This window comes from Heliangelus exortis, chromosome 21, assembly GCF_036169615.1.
Source record: "Heliangelus exortis chromosome 21, bHelExo1.hap1, whole genome shotgun sequence".
Taxonomy (NCBI): domain Eukaryota; kingdom Metazoa; phylum Chordata; class Aves; order Apodiformes; family Trochilidae; genus Heliangelus; species Heliangelus exortis.
Genome location: NC_092442.1, coordinates 373,511 through 381,054, shown reverse-complemented (window position 1 = coordinate 381,054; position 7,544 = coordinate 373,511). Strand labels below are relative to the sequence as shown.

General features: G+C 47.3%; 1 protein-coding gene across 4 annotated transcripts in view; it reads left to right on the top strand.

Moving 5' to 3' along the window:
* CALN1 (calneuron 1) overlaps positions 1-7,544 on the top strand; it is a 154,539-nt gene that overhangs the window by 36,005 nt on the left and 110,990 nt on the right. The gene's annotated exons all lie outside the window — the stretch shown is intronic.

The following is a 7,544-nucleotide window of genomic DNA, read 5'->3' as shown; positions in this document are numbered from 1 at the left end:
TTTCACCCTGTGAGCTCCAAAGCTGAGTTTGGGAGCTTCCAACAAGGCATCTGCTCTGGTCTGGGAGAGAGCAAGGTGTCACTGGTTTGGGTGGTCTGCCCTGATGGTCCAGCACCTTTGCCATTTAAAACTCTTGCTTAATTTCCAATTTGCGTGTTTATAGCCTTCACCTTCCCCCCCCAGAAGCCCTTTGCCTTGAGATTTTACAGCTTTTTAGTTGTTGTTTTTCTCTCACAAACTCTTTACCACCTCCTGGGACAGTCTCTTCTTGACAGTCCGGGGGTGGTGCCATGGGGTCCTGTTCTCTTGGTGAGGACTTGAACCCACAGGAGGGAGAAGGAGGCTACTGCATGGATGGTGCAGCCTTCCCAGAGATTAAATCTCTGTTTCCAAGCTGGTTTTTTTTTTTCATGTTTCCAGGTGAATTATCAGAGAGGGGAAGAGAGAAAGGTTCAGAGATTTTTGTTTTATCGTTGGCTTTTCTTTTGCTTTTTAGTACCAGCTCAGCAGCTTTCCAAGCCAGATGTTGTCTATATAAAGATGGAGATGTTTTCCCAACCCTGGCTTAACTCTACCCCTGCAGGGAGATGCCAGGGGCAGCAGAAATGGCAGAAAGTGGGAGAGGGGGGCAAAAAGGCTCAGCAGTGCTGCAAAAGGTGAGGATGAGTTTGGAGCTAAGAAATGGTGGTGACTTGGTTGGGATGGTTCTTTAATCATGCATCTAAGCCTGTTTGGGAATGGAAAGAGGTCTTTATCCCCTTAGCCCTGGAGATTTGAAGCTATCAAGTCATTGCAGTCCTCTCCTCCTGGCAGTTTAAGCTGAGGATCAGCCTAGGCCATAGTTAAAAAAAAATCAAACCAAACCAAACAACAAGTAGGGTTTCAAGCTGTCCTGCTCTGTTCTCCCATGTTGAGCTTTCAGAAGGAAATGTGTATATTTTGTAGGTGACCTGGCATCCACAGCTCTTCCTTTCTGCTGTGCAGAATTCAAAGGCAGCTGTGAAGCTTCAGTTGTTTAGTGATGGGATGTCTTTTAAAGTGACCTTCTTCTTTTTAATTTCAAATTATCTGGAGAAGATGGGGAGGGGAATGAAGAAAATAGCACAAAACCATCTTAATCACCTGTTGCTTTGTAGTCCTTGAAGCTGGAAGTTTGTTGCTTGGGAAGAGCCTCTGTGGCACTGCATCTGGCACTCAGAACTTGGTTTCTGCATTTCACAGGACTTGCATCCTTGAAAACACTCTAAGGTTTGCAAGATGCCTTTAACCAATTGATCACCAAAGGGACCTTTATTGGTAGTATCCTAACCTGGTATCCATCAGCAACAAGATCTCCATTTTCTTGGTCACTGTTGGAAATAGAGGAATATTTCCAGAGAATCATAGGCTCTTACAAAGCCAGGTTGGGAGAGACCTCAAGGATCAGCTGGTCCAACCTTTCTAGGTTTAGTTGAGGTGGCCCAGAACCTTGTCAGGCTGGGTCTTAAAAGTGTCCAGTGTTTTCTTAGGCTTTTGGTAATAAATAATTACATCCAGAATGGATGCTGTGAGTGGTGTGATAATGATGAAGGTATTTGTGGGTATGGAGGGGCAGGGCTGAATGTGGCCCCAGTTTTAGTCTGTTCCTTCATCACCACCAGCAAGTGCCCAGTGAGCTTTGTGTCTGTGGCTGGGCACTTTGGAGCAAGGTCTCCTGCTTGCAGTCTGCAGAGCCTTGCAGAAGGTATGAAACGAATCAGGATGGATTAACCCACTGAAAATATCACGTAGGGAAATGGTGAAGTTGGTTCTGATAAGCAGCCCTGCTCCCAGAAAGTCACAGTGCTCTGGTCTTCCAGAAGTAAAGGAAAATCCCATTCAGAGGAGGCTTCAGGACTCACTTGCACTCACAGCCCAATAACTTTGCATTACAGTCAGAACAAATTTGGCTGCCAAAAATGGTCCAGTGGGTTTGCTGCTTGGTGGGTTTGCTGTCTGGTGTGTTCACAGCTCAGTGCAGGGTGGCCTGGGAGCAGGGAGCCTTTTGTCTTTCTCTTCCTGCACTAGATCTGGTTATATATAGCCCAAATATGTCTTTCCATGTGTTTTGGGAGAATTTGGCTTTATTGGTATCAACAGTCAGAAAATACCAACTTCCTCAAAGATTTTCCTCCCTGGGAGGATCTATTTTAGGGCTTTCTTTTAACACTCCCTATCCACCAGACCTTATTATTCTCAATCCCAAGGCACCCTTCCAAGACCTGCTCACATTGATTTTGTGGCTCCAGAAAAAGCCATCTGCCTGAGGATGCTTTCATTCCTCTCTCTCTATGCACCTGAGCTGAGACTGATTGAACAAGACTTTTGCATTTTATTGCAGCAGCTTAAAACTTCACACCTCACAATAGAGCTCTTGATGTGCTTCCCTTCCCTGTACCCGCAGAGCTCATCCTGATGCCAAAATCAGACTTTTTTTGGGCCCTTCAGACTTCCCTCTGGTCACTTGGGTTCAGATTGTGTCGCAGGCTCCAAGCTTTTGTTCAAAATAAATAATAATTAAAAGAGAAAAAGCTGTTGTTGGCAACATCATCTGCAGGTGAAAAGGGACAAAGTGACTTAGTGCACTTCCTAGCAGAAGGGTTTTGCCAAAGCCAAATGTCTGCAACAAAAAGCTTGACTCATCTTCCTGTAACTAAGTTGGCTACAAATCTAGATGGGAGGATTTAGTCCAGCTCAGTCACTTCTGTGCCAGAGAGGACAGAGTGACCACAGCCCTTGGCTGTGCTGGTGTCCTTGGGGGAGAGGGAAAGGACTCTTGGACGGGCAGCAGCAGAAGGAGAATGTGCCAGAACAGCAATGAAGAGTTTTTGGGAAGCTGTTTGCATCCCCTGGCTGATGTCTCATGCCCCAAGTGAGGAGGATCAAGATGCTCAGGGATTTCCCCAGTGGTGCTCAGGAGTCTGTTTGCTCTGTTTGTCCCTTTGGATCCACTCAGGTATCACACAGCACCTGGAAAGGGACTGGCAGTTGTGGGCTCTGGGAAAAAAAAAGGTTTGTTTTTTTTTTTTTTTTTGGAAGTGACTGCTCTTGCTTGCTGTAGGTGCCACAATGTTGCTCTGCCCAGAGAAAAGCATCTTTAACACCATTATTTCATTTGATGAATTTTTAAAGGGTTTTAGAGAGAGAGCTGGGGGACTCTACAGCTCCTCTTACCATTTCTCTACCATCTGGTTGCTTTGTGAAAATTCTGTGTATTCCTGTATTATTGTTTTTCCTGGTTTCCTAAGAGCATGAAGCTGTTCTACTGCACATGTGTGCCTGTCCACAAATGTGTGTGTGTGTTTTGCCATGCCTGGACCCTCCAGTCAGCCTCCATCAGAGTTGTGGGAGAGATGGAAACCTCAATTTGTGGGAAGCCTCAGTCTTCCCATGTTTCCCCAGCAGCATCGTTTCTGCCTGGTTCATTTGACGCCTGTGGGGCAGTGGCTGGGGGACCCCTCCCCATCCAGGATGGGGACCTGTCACCCCAGGTCCTATGTCCTCTACAACCCACTGAGCAGCAGCCAGGATCCACCAGCTTAGGGCTGAGTAGGATCATTTTGGTTGGAAAAGACCTTTAAGATCATCAAGTCCAACCATTAACACAGCGCTGCCAACTATAGCACTAAAAATTTTTCCCAGTATCCAATCTAAACCTCCCCTGGAGAAGGCAGACAGGAGATACTGGCACCCAGGCAGTGCAAAATGATGTTGTGTGCTAGGTGCCTGAGGCTGGAAAACCAGGATCAGCTCCTGGGCATCATTTTGTGCTGCACATAAAGGAGAGGTCAGCAAAAAGTCTTTTCCAAATCGGTGCCTACCAAGGGACATGCAGGATCAATACAAATTGATCCTGATTCCATCTTGTTGACTGGATACTTAAGCAAAACCTTCCAGTTTAATAGTTGTGTGGATTTGCAGTGGGGTCTGGAAATCTTTTTAAAAAAACATAATGCAAGAGCTGGTGGAGAAAGCAAACCAGAGCCAGTGGAGGTGCATGAGCATCGTGTAGCTGCCTTTTTTCCCCCTGATGGCAAATCAATTACAAAAAGCTTCTAGATTTTCTGAATGTGGCTGTGGTGAAAGGAAAGAGAGAGGCTGGCAGTGCTGCAGCTGGGGGATGTATCCTGCTGGTGCTTGGCACAGAGAGGGGACCCTTGGAAAGGAACCCTGGTAACATTTCCATATACATGTTCATGGGTTCTTTGAGGGCTTTTTGGTTAAATGTCAATGTTTTCATGATATTATTCAAGGAGATTGCATCGTTCCAAAATCCCACTATACCTCTGGAAACTGCTTTTAGGTTTCTCAGTGGAAAATGTGTCTGTCTTGACTGCTTGGAAATGGAGAGCAAAGCTCACTGCTTGGCTGCCTGGTTGTGTTCTGAAAAGGGATGAGAGCTGGGGCATCCTCCCCGTTCCCTGGCAGAGGAGGTGGATGCACATTGCTGCAATTTGAACGCTCTGAAAATCTAGAAAGCTGCCAGCAGCCTGTGCTCCAGCACCAGCATCTGCTGCTGAATGAGTGCCTGGGTCCCCCCTGGTGTGGGGTGTGGGGTGGATGCTCTCAGCACCACTTCACTTACACCCTGAGTTTACTCAAGGCCTCAGCTGGCACTGACAGGAGCAACCACAGGCAAGCTTAAGCTTACCATGTTTTCTAATGTGGCCATTTTGGCCAAATTCAAACTGGGCAAAGACCAGTCAGGTCCATGCTAGGACAGAACTTTTGTTTCCAGACCAGCATTGGGTGCCAACACCTTTCCATTGAATTTCTGACATATTTTACCATCAGGTGCTTTGCAAACCAGAGTGTTCTGCTCTATGAACTCCCCCCCTCGGGTCTCCACCTTGCAAAGCCCCTTTTTGCCATCCCCCCCTCCCTGTGCTGCAGGATGCTGAGTGCTCCTGAAGCATGGCTGCACATCCCTGCTGGGGAACAGAGCTGCTGCTGCTCAGATGCCCTGAGCATCTCCTGTTAAAACTGATGGCAGGCTGAAAGCTGCTGAATTTCAGCAGCTCTGCAGGTTTCTGTTGAATAATACTGCAGGTTTGGGTTTTTTTTTTAAATAATATACCCAGGTGTTAGAATTAAATCCAGGATTTCTGACTCTGGGATATCATGGGCCAGTTACAGGATCCTGGGGGGGGAGCAGATGTTGGACATTTCAGCTCTCAGCAGATGCATTGTCATTTTGATTTTTAAAAATGGTTGTAGAAGCAAAGACACAGAAAGTGATTGCAGATATGCTTTAGTGCACCTAAATCCATGCAGCTCCAGCTGCTGCATGTCCATGAGTTGGCTCAGGATTGCAAAGGGCTGAGTTCCCTTGGCTCTGGGCATGGGGCAGGAGGATCCTTCCCAGCCCCATGGGTTTCTCTCAGGCTGCATTTCCAGTGCAAGGTTTTCCTGCAGCTCTGCCAGAGCTGCTGCAAAATGAATTCTGAGTGGTTTGGTTTGGAAGAGACCTTAAAGATCATCAAGTGCCACCCCCCTGCCATGGTCAGGGACACCTCCCACAGCTCAGGGTGCTCCAAGCCCCATCCAACCTTCAACACTGCCAGGGATGGGGCAGCCACAGCTTCTCTGGGAAACCTGGGACAGGGGCTCAGCACCCTCACACAGAAGAATTTCTTCCTAATCTCTCATCTCAATCTCTCTTCTTTCAGTTTGAAACCATTACCCATAGTCCCATCACTCCAAGCCCTTGTCCAAAGTTTTTCCAAGGTTCTTCTCTTCTCTTCTCTTCTCTTCTCTTCTCTTCTCTTCTCTTCTCTTCTCTTCTCTTCTCTTCTCTTCTCTTCTCTTCTCTTCTCTTCTCTTCTCTTCTCTTCTCTTCTCTTCTCTTCTCTTCTCTTCTCTTCTCTTCTCTTCTCTTCTCTTCTCTTCTCTTCTCTTCTCTTCTCTTCTCTTCTCTTCTCTTCTCTTCTCTTCTCTTCTCTTCTCTTCTCTTCTCTTCTCTTCTCTTCTCTTCTCTTCTCTTCTCTTCTCTTCTCTTCTCTTCTCTTCTCTTCTCTTCTCTTCTCTTCTCTTCTCTTCTCTTCTCCTCTCCTCTCCTCTCCTCTCCTCTCCTCTCCTCTCCTCTCCTCTCCTCTCCTCTCCTCTCCTCTCCTCTCCTCTCCTCTCCTCTCCTCTCCTCTCCTCTCCTCTCCTCTCTCCTCTCCTCTCCTCTCCTCTCCTCTCCTCTCCTCTCCTCTCCTCTCCTCTCCTCTCCTCTCCTCTCCTCTCCTCTCCTCTCCTCTCCTCTCCTCTCCTCTCCTCTCCTCTCCTCTCCTCTCCTCTCCTCTCCTCTCCTCTCCTCTCCTCTCCTCTCCTCTCCTCTCCTTTCTCCAGGCTGAACACCCCCAGCTCTCTCAGCAGAGCTGCTCCAGCTCTTGGTCCATCTTTGTGACCTCTTCTGGACTTGCTCCAACATCTCCATGTCCTTTGTGTTTTGGCCACCTCAGAACTGGTCCCAGCCCCAGGGTAGAGGGAGGTTGGGGGAGGGGGTGTGAGCAGAGCAGAGTAGGGGGGAAAGTTCTCTTGAATTTGGTAGGCTTTTGAAAATCAGTGCCAATGCTTTTACACTGCTGTGTGATTATTGAAAGAAAACCTGGATTCCTTGACCCCTGAACACTTTGTGATGGGACTGGAAGCTGATGAAGATGTTGCAAAGGGCTGGAGCTGTCTCTCCAGCCTTGCTTGTAGGACCAAGAGCTGGCATTGCTCATGTCCCCTCCCTGGGCAGGCAAAATTCCCATCTCATCACCAAGCAGTATGGCAGAGTAAGCAATGTATCAGAGTGAAATACATTAATTGGCAAGTGCTGGGAAATTACAGATATGCTTAATGAGAAAGAAAACCTTGTTTACAGTTTCTAATGTGCTGCTGAAGTAACTGGCTCCCAAATAAAAATACTTAAAATTACGATTAGGATTTATTTGCATAATTACCACAAGAGAAACTCTAGGCACATGCTGAGCAGTGCAAGAGAGTCCTCATGGCTTTTCTTCTTCGCTCTCCTGTGTCTCGAGGTTGGTTTGCTCTTGGTGAGTCTATTAAAGCTTTTAGTAACTCAATGAGGCAGGAAAGCATTTGTTACAGAATGAATGCATATATATGTATATGCATATTTGTTCCATTGACTGTGGTAAGAACATATGGCTGAGTAAGAGCCAGATCATCCTTGTAATTGTAGTGTTGGCTGGAGAAGGATTCAGTAGGTGGCACTTAACCTCTTCATGGCCAAGTGAGCTGAAGTCCTGGCCTGGCTGTAGAGGGAATGCCCTTGGGATTTGTTTCCAGGAGGCTCTGCTCCCCAGGGCTGTGTCTGAGAGCTGCCAAAGTCCCCATATAAATTTATATTAATGGTCTGTTCCAACCCGTGTTGCCCAGTGTGTCCTGGCCACCTTCCAGCCCCTGCAGAGATCCAGGGCCAGAGCCTTGCCTGGTGCCTGGGTGGCTCTGTTGACTTTGCTGATTTATATCTGATGGAAATGGAGAGTGCGGAGCACACCCAGCCCATGATGGGGCAGCACTGATTGAAA